Raw genomic sequence first — 14,392 nt, forward strand, 5'->3', positions numbered from 1 at the left:
GGGTCTGTCACTGTATAACACTGGGGTACCGTACTTGTGGGGAGGGTCTGTCACTATAACACTGGGGTACAGTACTGTTGGGGTCGGGTCTGTCACTGTATAACACTGGGGTACAGTACTGGTGGGGACGGGTCTGTCACTATAACACTGGGGTACAGTACTGGTTGGGATGGGTCTGTCACTGTATAACACTGGGGTACGGTACTGGTGGGGAGGGTCTGTCACTATAACACTGGGGTACAGTACTGGTGGGGACGGGTCTGTCAGTGTATAACACTGGGGTACGGTACTGGTGGGGAGGGTCTGTCACTATAACACTGGGGTACAGTACTGGTGGGGACGGGTCTGTCAGTGTATAACACTGGGGTACAGCGCTGGTGGGGACGGGTCTGTCACTGCATAACACGGGTACAGTACTGGTGGGGACGGGTCTGTCACTGTATAACACTGGGATACAGTACTGGTGGGGACGGGTCTGTCACTGTATAACACTAGGGTACAGTACTAGTGGGGGGGGTCTGTCACTGTATAACACTGGGGTACAGTACTGGTGGGGACGGGTCTGTCACTGTATAGCACTGGGGTACAGTACTGGTGGGGACGGGTCTGACACTGGATAACACTGGGGTACAGTAATGCTGGGGAGGGTCTGTCACTATAACACTGGGGTACAGTACTGGTGGGGACGGGTCTGTCACTGTATAACACTGGAGTACAGTACTGGTGGGGATGGGTCTGTCACTGTATAACACTGGGGTACAGTACTGGTGGGGGCGGGTCTGTCACTGTATAACACTGGGTACAGTACTGGTGGGGGCGGGTCTGTCACTGTATAACACTGGGGCACTGTACTGGTGGGGACAGGTCTGTCACTGCATAACACTGGGGTACAGCACTGGTGGGGAGGGTCTGTCACTATAACACTGGGGTACAGTACTGGTGGGAATGGGTCTGTCACTGTATAACACTGGGGTACAGTACTGGTGGGTATGGGTCTGTCACTGTATAACACGGGTACAGTACTGGTGGGGACGGGTCTGTCACTGCATAACACTGGGGTACAGTACTGGTGGGGATGGGTCTGTCAGTGTACAACACTGGGGTACAGTACTGGTGGGGACGGGTCTGTCACTATATAACACTGGGGTACTGTACTGGTGGGGACGTGTCTGTCACTGTATAACACTGAGGTACAGTACGGGTGGGGACGGGTCTGTCACTGTATAACACTGGGGTACAGTACTGGTGGGGACGGGGCTGTCACTGTATAACACTGGGGTACAGTACTGGTGGGGACGGGTCTGTCACTGTATGACACTGGGGTACAGTACTGGTGGGGACTGGTCTGTCACTGTATAACACTGGGATACAGTACTGGTGGGGACGGGGCTGTCACTGTATAACACTGGGGTACAGTACTGGTGGGGACGGGTCTGTCACTGTATGACACTGGGATACAGTACTGGTGGGGACGGGGCTGTCACTGTATAACACTGGGGTACAGTACTGGTGGGGACGGGTCTGTCACTGTATAACACTGGGGTACAGTACTGGTGGGGACGGGTCTGTCACTGTATAACACGGGTACAGTACTGGTGGGGACGGGTCTGTCACTGCATAACACTGGGGTACAGTACTGGTGGGGATGGGTCTGTCAGTGTACAACACTGGGGTACAGTACTGGTGGGGATAGGTCTGTCACTGTATAACACTGGGGTACAGTACTGGTGGGGACGGGTCTGTCACTGTATAACACTGAGGTACAGTACTGGTGGGGAGGGTCTGTCACTATAACACTGGGGTACAGTACTGGTGGGGACGGGTCTGTCACTGTATAACACTGAGGTACAGTACTGGTGGGGAGGGTCTGTCACTATAACACTGGGGTACAGTACTGGTGGGGACGGGACTGTCACTGTATAACACTGGGGTACAGTCCTGGTGGGGCTGGGTCTGTCACTGTATAACACTGGGGTACAGTACTGGTGGGGACGGGTCTGTCACTGTATAACACTGGGGTACAGTACTGGTGGGGAGGGTCTGTCACTATAACACTGGGGTACAGTACTGGTGGGGACGGGTCTGTCACTGTATAACACTGGGGTACAGTACTGGTGGGGACGGGTCTGTCACTGTACAACACTGGGGTACAGTACTGGTGGGGACGGGTCTGTCACTGTATAACACTGGGGTACATTACTGGTGGGGAGGGTCTGTCACTATAACACTGGGGTACAGTACTGGTGGGGACGGGTCTGTCACTGTATAACACTGGGGTACAGTACTGGTGGGGACGGGTCTGTCACTGTATAACACTGGGGTACAGTACTGGTAGGGAGGGTCTGTCACTATACCACTGGGGTACAGTACTGGTGGGGACGGGTCTGTCACTGTATAACACTGGGGTACAGTACTGGTGGGGACGGGTCTGTCACTGTATAACACTGGGGTACAGTACTGGTGGGGACGGGTCTGTCACTGTATAACACTGGGGTACAGTACTGGTGGGGAGGGTCTGTCACTATAACACTGGGGTACAGTACTGGTGGGGATGGGTCTGTCACTGTATAACACTGGGGTACAGTACTGGTGGGGACGGGTCTGTCACTGTAGAACACTGGGATACAGTACTGGTGGGGACGGGTCTGTCACTGTATAACACTGGGGTACAGTACTGGTGGGGACTGGTCTGTCACTGTATAACACTGGGGTACAGTACTGGTGGGGACAGGTCTGTCACTGTATAACACTGGGGTACAGTACTGGTGGGGACGGGTCTGTCACTGTATAACACTGGGGTACAGTACTGGTGGGGACGGGTCTGTCACTGTATAACACTGGGTACAGTACTGGTGGGGACGGGTCTGTCACTGTATAACACTGGGGTAGAGTACTGGTGGGGACGGGTCTGTCACTGTATAACACTGGGGTACAGTACTGGTGGGGACGGGTCTGTCACTGTATAACACTGGGGTACAGTACTGGTGGGGACGGGTCTGTCACTGTAGAACACTGGGGTACAGTACTGGTGGGGGCGGATCTGTCACTGTATAACACTGGGGTACAGTACTGGTCGGGACGGGTCAGTCACTGTATAACACTGGGGTACAGTACTGGTGGGGACGGGTCTGTCACTGTATAACACTGGGGTACAGTGTCATAGAATTATCATAGAATTTACAGTGCAGAAGGAGGTCATTCGGCCCATCGAGTCTGCACCGGCTCTTGGAAAGAGCACCCTACCCAAGGTCAACACCTCCACCCTAACCCCACAACCCAGTAACCCCACCCAACACTAAGGGCAATTTTGGACACTAAGGGCAATTCATCCTGGCCAATCCACCTAACCTGCACATCTTTGGACTGTGGGAGGAAACCGGAGCACCCGGAGGAAACCCACGCAGACACGGGGAGGATGTGCAGACTCCGCACAGTCAGTGACCCAAGCCGGAATCGAACCTGGGACCCTGGAGCTGTGAAGCAACTGTGTTATCCACAATGTTACCGTGCTGGCCCCAAAATTTTTTAAATCCCGATGCCGAATTGCTGTATCATAATCAAGCCTACATATGATGAAAATCGCTCGTCACAAGTAGGCTTCGAATGAAGTTACTGTGAAAAGCCCCTAGTCGCCACATTCCGGCGCCTGTTCGGGGAGGCTGGTACGGGAATCGAACCGTGCTGCTGGCCTGCCTTGGTCTGCTTTCAAAGCCAGCGATTTAGCCTTGTGCTAAACCACCTTGCCAGTACTGGTGGGGACGGGTCTGTCACTGTATAACACTGGGGTACCGTACTTGTGGGGAGGGTCTGTCACTATAACACTGGGGTACAGTACTGTTGGGGTCGGGTCTGTCACTGTATAACACTGGGGTACAGTACTGGTGGGGACGGGTCTGTCACTATAACACTGGGGTACAGTACTGGTTGGGATGGGTCTGTCACTGTATAACACTGGGGTACGGTACTGGTGGGGAGGGTCTGTCACTATAACACTGGGGTACAGTACTGGTGGGGACGGGTCTGTCAGTGTATAACACTGGGGTACGGTACTGGTGGGGAGGGTCTGTCACTATAACACTGGGGTACAGTACTGGTGGGGACGGGTCTGTCAGTGTATAACACTGGGGTACAGCGCTGGTGGGGACGGGTCTGTCACTGCATAACACGGGTACAGTACTGGTGGGGACGGGTCTGTCACTGTATAACACTGGGATACAGTACTGGTGGGGACGGGTCTGTCACTGTATAACACTAGGGTACAGTACTAGTGGGGGGGGTCTGTCACTGTATAACACTGGGGTACAGTACTGGTGGGGACGGGTCTGTCACTGTATAGCACTGGGGTACAGTACTGGTGGGGACGGGTCTGTCACTGTATAACACTGGGGTACAGTACTGGTGGGGACGGGTCTGTCACTGTATAACACTGGGGTACAGTACTGGTGGGGACGGGTCTGTCACTGTATAACACTGGGGTACAGTACTGGTGGGGACGGGTCTGTCACTGTATAACACTGGGGTACAGTACTGGTGGGGACGGGTCTGTCACTGTATAACACTGGGGTACAGTACTAGTGGGGGGGGTCTGTCACTGTATAACACTGGGGTGCAGTACTGGTGGGGACGGGTCTGTCACTGTATAACACTGGGGTACAGTACTGGTGGGGACGGGTCTGTCACTGTATAACACTGGGGTACAGTACTGGTGGGGACGGGTCTGTCACTGTATAACACTGGGGTACAGTACTGGTGGGGACGGGTCTGTCACTGTATAACACTGGGGTGCAGTACTGGTGGGGACGGGTCTGTCACTGTATAACACTGGGGTACAGTACTAGTGGGGGGGGGGTCTGTCACTGTATAACACTGGGGTACAGTACAAGTGGGGACGGGTCTGTCACTGTATAACACTGGGGTACAGTACTGGTGGGGACGGGTCTGTCACTGTATAATACTGGGGTACAGTACTGGTGGGGACGGGCCTGTCACTGTATAACACTGGGGTACAGTACTGGTGGGGATGGGTCTGTCAGTGTATAACATTGGGGTACAGTACTGGTGGAGACGGGTCTGTCACTGTAGAACACTGGGGTACAGTACTGGTGGGGACGGGTCTGTCACTGTATAACACTGGGGTACAGTACTGGTGGGGATGGGTCTGTCTCTGTATAACTCTGGGGTACAGTACTGGTGGGGATGGGTCTGTCACTGTATAACACTGGGGTACAGTACTGGTGGAGACGGGTCTGTCACTGTAGAACACTGGGGTACAGTACTGGTGGGGACGGGTCTGTCACTGTATAACACTGGGGTACAGTACTGGTGGGGACGGGACTGTCACTGTATAACACTGGGTACAGTACTGGTGGGGACGGGTCTGTCACTGTATAACACTGGGGTACAGTACTGGTGGGGACGTGTCTGTCACTGTATAACACTGGGGTACAGTACTGGTGGGGACGGGTCTGTCACTGTATAACACTGGGGTACAGTACTGGTGGGGAGGGTCTGTCACTGTATAACACTGGGTACAGTACTGGTGGGGACGGGTCTGTCACTGTATAACACTGGGTACAGTACTGGTGGGGACGGGTCTGTCACTGTATAACACTGGGGTACAGTACTGGTGGGGACGGGACTGTCACTGTATAACACTGGGTACAGTACTGGTGAGGACGTGTCTGCCACTGTATAACACTGGGGTACAGTACTGGTGGGGACGGGTCTGTCACTATAACACTGGGGTACAGTACTGGTGGGGATGGGTCTGTCACTGTATAACACTGGGGTACAGTACTGGTGGGGACGGGTCTGTCACTGTATAACACTGGGTACAGTACTGGTGGGGACGGGTCTGTCACTGTATAACACTGGGGTACAGTACTGGTGGGGACGGGTCTGTCACTGTATAACACTGGGGTACAGTACTGGTGGGGACGGGTCTGTCACTGTATAACACTGGGGTACAGTACTGGTGGGGACGGGTCTGTCACTGCATAACACTGGGGTACAGTACTGGTGGGGATGGGTCTGTCAGTGTATAACACTGGGTTACAGTACTGGTGGGGACGGGTCTGTCACTGTATAACACTGGGTACAGTACTGGTGGGGACGGGCCTGTCACTGTATAACACTGGGGTACAGTACTGGTGGGGACGGGTCTGTCACTGTATAACACTGGGTACAGTACTGGTGGGGATGGGTCTGTCAGTGTATAACACTGGGTTACAGTACTGGTTGGGATGGGTCTGTCACTGTATAACACTGGGGTACAGTACTGGTGGGGACGGGTCTGTCACTGTACAACACTGGGGTACAGTACTGGTGGGAACAGGTCTGTCACTCTGTAACACTGGGGTACAGTACTGGTGGGGGCGGGTCTGTCACTGTATAACACTGGGTACAGTACTGGTGGGGACGGGTCTGTCACTGTATAACACTGGGATACAGTACTGGTGGGGACAGGTCTGTCACTGTATAACACTGGGGTACAGTACTGGTGGGGAATCCATATCCCAGTGAGAGTCAGTGTGTGTGGAACTGTATCCCAGTGAGAGTCAGTGTGTGTGGGACTGTACCCAAGTGAGAGTCAGTGTGTGTGGAACTGTATCCCAGTGAGAGTCAGTGTTTGTGGAACTGTATCCCAGTGAGAGTCAGTGTGTGTGGAACTGTATCCCAGTAAGAGTCAGTGTGTGTGGAACTGTACCCCAGTGAGAGTCAGTGTGTGTGGAACTGTTTCGCAGTGAGAGTCAGTGTGTGTGGAACTGTACCCCAGTGAGAGTCAGTGTGTGGGGAACTGTACCCCAGTGAGAGTCAGTGTGTGTGGAACTGTACCCCAGTGAGAGCCAGTGTGTGTGGAACTGTATCCCAGTGAGAGTCAGTGTGTGTGGAACTGTATCCCAGTGAGAGTCAGTGTGTGTGGAACTGTATCCCAGTGAGAGTCAGTGTGTGTGGGACTGTACCCCAGTGAGAGTCAGTGTGTGTGGAACTGTATCCCAGTGAGAGTCAGTATGTGTGGAACTGTACCCCAGTGAGAGTCAGTGTGTGTGGAACTGTACCCCAGTGAGAGTCAGTGTGTGGGGAACTGTACCCCAGTGAGAGTCAGTGTGTGGGGAACTGTACCCCAGTGAGAGTCAGTGTGTGTGGAACTGTACCCCAGTGAGAGTCAGTGTGTGTGGAACTGTACCCCAGTGAGAGTCAGTGTGTGTGGAACTGTATCCCAGTGAGAGTCAGTGTGTGTGGAACTGTATCCCAGTGAGAGTCAGTGTGTGTGGGACTGTACCCCAGTGAGAGTCAGTGTTTGTGTAACTGTATCCCAGTGAGAGTCAGTGTGTGTGGGACTGTACCCCAGTGAGAGTCAGTGTGTGTGGGACTGTACCCCAGTGAGAGTCAGTGCGTGTGGAACTGTATCCTAGTAAGAGTCAGGTGTGTGGAACTGTACCCCAGTGAGAGTCAGTGTGTGTGTAACTGTACCCCAGTGAGAGTCAGTGTGTGTGGAACTGTACACCAGTGAGAGCCAGTGTGTGTGGAACTGTATCCCAGTGAGAGTCAGTGTGTGTGGAACTGTATCCCAGTGAGAGTCAGTGTGTGTGGAACTGTCCCCCAGTGAGAGTCAGTGTGTGTGGAACTGTACCCCAGTGAGAGTCAGTGTGTGTGGAACTGTATCCCAGTGAGAGTCAGTGTGTGGGGAACTGTACCCCAGTGAGAGTCAGTGTGTGGGGAACTGTACCTGAGTGAGAGTCAGCGTGTGTGGAAATGTATCCCAGTGAGAGTCAGTGTGTGGGGAACTGTACCTGAGTGAGAGTCAGCGTGTGTGGAACCCATTCCCCAATGAGTCAGAGTACTCAATGCTGGAGGAGCCCAGCACATCTGTACAAAAGACAAGGCTGAGGCATTCGCAACAATTTTCAGCCAGCAGTGTCGAGTGGATGATCCACTCGGTCTCCTCCGGAGGTCCCAGCATCACAGATGTCAGTCTTCAGCCAATACGATTCACTCCACTCGATACCAAGAAACGGCTGAAGGCTCTGGATACGGCAAAGGCTGTGGGGCCCTGACAATATCCCGGCAATAGTACTGAAGACTTGTGCTCCAGAACTTGCCGCACCCCTAGCCACGCTGTTCCAGTACAGCTACAACACTGACATCTACCCGGCAATGTGGAAAATTGCCCAGGTGTGTCCTGTACACAAGAAATAGGAAAATCCAACCCAGCCAATTACCGCCCGATCAGTCTCCTCTCCATCATCAGCACAGTGACGGGAGGAGTCATCGACAGTGCTATCAAGTGGCACGTACTCAGCAATAAGCTACCTCCTTTTGAGTTGGACTGAGAGCGCACTGGTGAAGGACGTTCGCCTGAAAATATTTCAGAATTTCCTCCTCTCCCTTACCCTTTACTCAAACAGTATCCTGCTCAATATACCCGGACCGCCCGCTTTTACCTACTTCCCCAAATCCACACAGCGGACTGTCCCGGCAGGCCCATTGTGTCAGCATGCTCCTGCCCCACCGAACCTATTTCCTCTTATCCGGACTCCATCCTCCCTCCTCTGGTCCATTCCCTCCCCACCCACATCCGGGATTCCTCTGATGCCCTGCGTCATATTCACAGCGTCCCGTTCGCGGGCCCGAACCGCATTCTATTCACCAGGGCTGTGCAATCCCTCGACACCTCCATCCCACACCAGGGTGGCCCGAGAGCTCTTCGCTTCTTCTCGAAAAGAGGCCCAGACAATTCCCATCCACCACCACTCTCCTCCGCCTGGCTGAACTCGTTCTATCTCTCAACCACTTCTCCTTTAACTCATCCCACTTTCTCCAAATCAAAGGTGTAGCAATGGGTACCCGCATGGGTCCTAGCTACGCTTGCCTTTTTATGGGGTATGTGGAACATTCCTTGTTCCAGGTCTATCCGGGCCTCCTCCCACTCCTTTACCGATACATCGATGACTGTTTTGGTGCCGCGTCATGCTCTCGCCCGGACCTGGAAAGATTCATCAACTTCGCTTCCAGTTTTCACCTGGTCCATCTCAGACACTTCCCTTTCCAATAGACTATCCACTAATATCCACTACAAGCCCACTGACTCCCACAGCTATCTGGACTACAGCTCTTCGCACCCTACACCCTGTAAGGACTCCATCCCTTTCTCTCAACTCCTTCGCCTCCGTCGCATTTGTTCCGATGATGCCACTTTCCAAAATGGTGCTTCGAAAATGTGTTCCTTCTTCCTCGACCATGATTTCCCACCTACAGTTGTGGATAGGGCCCTCAACAGTGTGCGGTCCATCTCCCGCGCCACTACCCTCGCCCCCTCCACTCCCTCCCAGAACAAGGATAGATGCCCCCTCTCGTTCTCACATTTCATCCCATCAGCCTCCGTATGCAAAGCATAATCCTCTGTCATTTTCGCTAACTCCAGCGTGATGCCACCACCAAACACATCTTCCCTTCACTCCCCCTGTCAGCATTCCGCAGAGACCGTTCCCTCCGAGATAATCTAGTCCCCTCCTCCACCATACCCAGTACCTCTCCCATCACCCATGGCACCTTCCCATGCAACCGCAGAAGGTGTAACACCTGCCCCTTTACCTCTTCCATGCTTAACATCCCAGCCCCAAAACACTCATTCCAGGTTAAGCAGCGTTTCACTTGCATCTCTTCCAATCTGGCCAATTGCATTCTCTGCTCCCAATGTGGTCTCCTCTATATCGGAGAGACCAAACGCAGACTGGGTGATCGCTTTGCTGAGCACGTTCGGTCTGTGCGCATTCAGGACCCTGACCTTCCCGTTGCTTGCTATTTTAACACAAGACCCTGCTCCCATGTCCACATGTCTGTTCTTGGCCTGCTGGAATGTTCCGGTGACGCTCAACACAAACTGGAGGAACCACATCTCATCTTCCGGTTAGGCACGCGACAGCCTTCCGGCCTGAACATCGAATTCAACAACTTCAGATGATCAGCTCTACCCCACCTCGACCCATTTGTTCATTTAATTTTAACCGTCTTTTACCATTTCTTTCTTTCCCAATATATATTTAACCCCCCCCCCCCAATCTTATCCATCTTTCCTGCACCTTTCTCCTCTTTGCTTCCCCCGTCCCCTCCCCTACATCTACGGTTCATCCTCTGATGTTAGTTTCCCTGCTGTTTGGCCTTTCACATCTGTTGTCCTCTCTGGGAACTGCCATTAACACTCTGTTCCCTTGGTTTCTGTGGCCATTAGCACTCTGTTCCCTTGGTTTCTGTGGCCATTAGCACCCGGTTTCCCTGGGTTTCTGTGTCTATGACTCATCTTTCATCCTCACTCCACAGTATAAATATTTCCCACTTTCTCTCTCTGTTAGCTTTGACAAAGAGTCATCGGACTCGAAACGTTCGCTCTTTTCTCTCCTTACAGATGCTGCCAGGCCTGCTGAGATTTTCCAGCATTTTCTCTTTCGATCCTGATCAATATCTGGGTCAGTATCATCACTCTATAGCTTTTGAACATAGAGATATAGAAAATAGAAGCAGGAGGCCATTTGGGCCCTCCGAGCCTGCTGTAAAGCCCTCATCTTTTACCATCTCCCCAGCCACGTGTTCATTTCACTACCCACCTGTTTCTGTACTCACTACTATGGGGGTGGGGGGTGTGGCGGTGGCACGGTGATTAGCACTGCTGTCTCACAGCGCCAGGTTCGATTCCGACCTTGCGCGAGTGTCTGTGCGGAGTTTGCACTTTCTCCGTGGGTTTCCTCCGGGTGCTCCAGTTTCCTCCCACAGTCCAAAGATGTGCAGGTTAGGTGGATTGGCCATGATAAATTGCCCTTAGTGTCCAGGGATGTTTTGGTTAGTTTAAGGGGTTTTGGATTAGGGCAGGAGGTGGGCTTGGGAGGAGAGCTCTTTCAGAGGATTAGTGCCAGCTCGATGGGCCAAATGGCCCTGTTCTGCACTGCAGGGATTCTAAGTTATTGGATCATTCTCGTATGTATTGGCTGCTAATGTGGATCACCCTCATAGGCACTGGATCTCAATATAAAAGCAGGGATGTACTTCTGAAGCTTTATAAAGCATTAGTTAGGCCCCATTTAGAATACTGTGAGCAATTTTGGGCCCCACACCTCAGGAAGGACATACTGGCACTGGAGCGGGTCCAGCGGAGATTCACACGGATGATCCCAGGAATGGTAGGCCTAACATACGATGAACGTCTGAGGATCCTGGGATTATATTCATTGGAGTTTAGGAGGTTGAGGGGAGATCTAATAGAAACTTACAAGATAATGAATGGCTTAGATACGGTGGACGTAGGGAAGTTGTTTCCATTAGCAGGGGAGACTAGGACCCGGGGGCACAGCCTTAGAATAAAAGGGGGTCACTTTAGAACAGAGATGAGGAGAAATGTCTTCAGCCAGAGAGTGGTGGGTCTGTGGAATTCATTGCCACAGAGGGCGGTGGAGGCCGGGACGTTGAGTGTCTTTCAGACAGAAGTTGATCAATTCTTGATTTCTCGAGGAATTAAGGGCTACGGAAAGAGAGCGGGTAAATGGAGCTGAAATCAGACATGATTGAATGGTGGAGTGGACTCGATGGGCTAAATGGCCTTACTTCCGCTCATGTCTTATGGATGGATCCCCTCACAATCATCATAGAAACGTTACAGCACAGGAGGGCATTTGGCCCATTTGTCCATGCCACCCTGAGGACACCTGGTGCCCTTTCTAATCCCCCCTTCCTGCACCTGGTCCAGATCTTACAGCAGTAACGGTGCAGATCCAGGTACTTTTTAAAAGAATTTTAAAAGGGTCTCTGCCTCCACCACCAACTTGGGCAGCGATTGGGTGACCAGGTAACAGTCTCAATATAGAACACTGTGGCTACCACAGCAGGTCAAAAGTGGTGCAGAGAATTGTTGAAATAGATGCTCACCTGCCTGCCTCCCCCTCGACACCGCTGGGTGAGCAAAGTCCGACCACCGACACGGTACCACTGAGGTGCAGCACCCGCTGTTACACTCCCTCTTCAGGAGTCAAATGTCCTCCTTTCACTGGGAGGGAACCACTCTCCTCTTCAACCTCAACATCATTCCAGGAGTCTCTCCCTCACTCCGGGGGAGTCTCACTCTCCCTCAGTCCCTCTCTCCCTCAGTCCCTCTCTCCCTCAGTCCCTCTCTCCCTCAGTCCCTCTCTCCCTCCCTCTTTCTCTCTCTCTCAGTCCCTCTCTCCCTCAGTCCCTCTTTCTCTCTCCCTCAGTCCCTCTCTCCCTCAGTCCCTCTTTCTCTCTCTCTCAGTCCCTCTCTCCCTCAGTCCCTCTCTCTCACTCCCTCAGTCCCTCTTTCTCTCTCCCTCAGTCCCTCTCTCCCTCAGTCCCTCTTTCTCTCTCCCTCAGTCCCTCTCTCCCTCAGTCCCTCTTTCTCTCTCTCTCAGTCCCTCTCTCCCTCAGTCCCTCTTTCTCTCTCTCTCAGTCCCTCTCTCCCTCAGTCCCTCTCTCTCTCTCCCTCAGTCCCTCTCTCTCTCTCCCTCAGTCCCTCTCTCTCACTCCCTCAGTCCCTCTCCCTCAGTCCCTCTCTCTCTCTCCCTCAGTCCCTCTCTCCCTCAGTCCCTCTTTCTCTCTCCCTCAGTCCCTCTCTCTCACTCCCTCAGTCCCTCTCTCCCTCAGTCCCTCTCTCTCTCTCCCTCAGTCCCTCTCTCCCTCAGTCCCTCTTTCTCTCTCCCTCAGTCCCTCTTTCTCTCTCTCTCTCTCCCTCAGTCCCTCTCTCTCTCTCCCTCAGTCCCTCTCTCTCTCTCCCTCAGTCCCTCTCTCTCTCTCTCCCTCAGTCCCTCTCCCTCAGTCCCTCTCTCTCCCTCAGTCCCTCTTTCTCTCTCCCTCAGTCCCTCTCTCCCTCAGTCCCTCTTTCTCTCTCTCTCAGTCCCTCTCTCCCTCAGTCCCTCTTTCTCTCTCTCTCAGTCCCTCTCTCCCTCAGTCCCTCTCTCTCTCTCCCTCAGTCCCTCTCTCTCTCTCCCTCAGTCCCTCTCTCTCACTCCCTCAGTCCCTCTCCCTCAGTCCCTCTCTCTCTCTCCCTCAGTCCCTCTCTCCCTCAGTCCCTCTTTCTCTCTCCCTCAGTCCCTCTCTCTCACTCCCTCAGTCCCTCTCTCCCTCAGTCCCTCTCTCTCTCTCCCTCAGTCCCTCTCTCCCTCAGTCCCTCTTTCTCTCTCCCTCAGTCCCTCTTTCTCTCTCTCTCTCTCCCTCAGTCCCTCTCTCTCTCTCCCTCAGTCCCTCTCTCTCTCTCCCTCAGTCCCTCTCTCTCACTCCCTCAGTCCCTCTCTCTCTCTCCCTCAGTCCCTCTCCCTCAGTCCCTCTCTCTCTCAGTCCCTCTTTCTCTCTCCCTCAGTCCCTCTCTCTCTCTCCCTCAGTCCCTCTCTCTCTCTCCCTCAGTCCCTCTCTCTCTCTCCCTCAGTCCCTCTCTCCCTCAGTCCCTCTTTCTCTCTCCCTCAGTCCCTCTCTCTCACTCCCTCAGTCCCTCTCTCTCTCTCCCTCAGTCCCTCTCCCTCAGTCCCTCTCTCTCTCAGTCCCTCTTTCTCTCTCCCTCAGTCCCTCTCTCTCTCTCCCTCAGTCCCTCTCTCTCTCTCCCTCAGTCCCTCTCTCTCTCTCCCTCAGTCCCTCTCTCCCTCAGTCCCTCTTTCTCTCTCCCTCAGTCCCTCTCTCTCACTCCCTCAGTCCCTCTCCCTCAGTCCCTCTCTCTCTCTCAGTCCCTCTCTCTCTCTCTCTCCCTCTCTCCCTCTCTCTCTCTCTCAGTCCCCCTCTCCCTCAGTCCCTCTCTCTCTCTCTGTCTCAGTGGGTGAGGGGCGGTGTCTCGGTGCCGCCTGTGCCCCGGGCTCTCTCTCGGGCCCCGGGCTCTCTCTCGGGCCCCGGGCTCTCTCTCGGGCCCCGGACTCTCTCCCTGTCCCCGGGCTCTCTCTCGGCCCCGGGCTCTCTCCCCGGGCTCTGAATCGGGCCCCCGGCTCTCTCCCTGTTTCTCTCCCGGATTCCGGACACTTTGCTGCCGGAAGCCGCCGCGATTCCCTCCGAATAAACACTCCGGGTGGAAACCAGGAAACATCCCATAACCCCCGTCACCATAGTTACTGATCCCCCGTCACCATAGTTACTGACCCCCGTCACCATAGTTACTGACCCCCATCACCATAATTACTGACCCCCGTCACCATAGTTACTGATCCCCCGTCACCATAGTTACTGACCCCCGTCACCATAGTTACTGATCCCCCGTCACCATAGTTACTGACCCCCATCACCATAGTTACTGACCCCCATCACCATAGTTACTGATCCCCCATCACCATAGTTACTGATCCCCATCACCATAGTTACTGATCCCCCGTCACCATAGTTACTGACCCCCATCACCATAGTTACTGACCCCCAT

At 53.6% G+C, this 14,392-nt stretch overlaps 1 protein-coding gene across 2 annotated transcripts in view; it reads right to left on the reverse strand.

Annotated features, from left to right (window-relative positions):
- The window catches only part of lclat1 (lysocardiolipin acyltransferase 1), a 141,061-nt gene extending 128,176 nt beyond the window's left edge, over positions 1–12,885 (reverse strand). For both annotated transcript variants that reach the window (XM_072500380.1, XM_072500379.1), the window contains exon 1: positions 11,917–12,885. The gene's annotated coding sequence lies outside the window, so the exon portion shown is untranslated. The remainder of the gene's footprint in view (positions 1–11,916) is intronic.
- Between the last annotated feature and the right edge of the window lie 1,507 nt (positions 12,886–14,392).

Source organism: Scyliorhinus torazame, chromosome 4, assembly GCF_047496885.1.
Source record: "Scyliorhinus torazame isolate Kashiwa2021f chromosome 4, sScyTor2.1, whole genome shotgun sequence".
Taxonomy (NCBI): domain Eukaryota; kingdom Metazoa; phylum Chordata; class Chondrichthyes; order Carcharhiniformes; family Scyliorhinidae; genus Scyliorhinus; species Scyliorhinus torazame.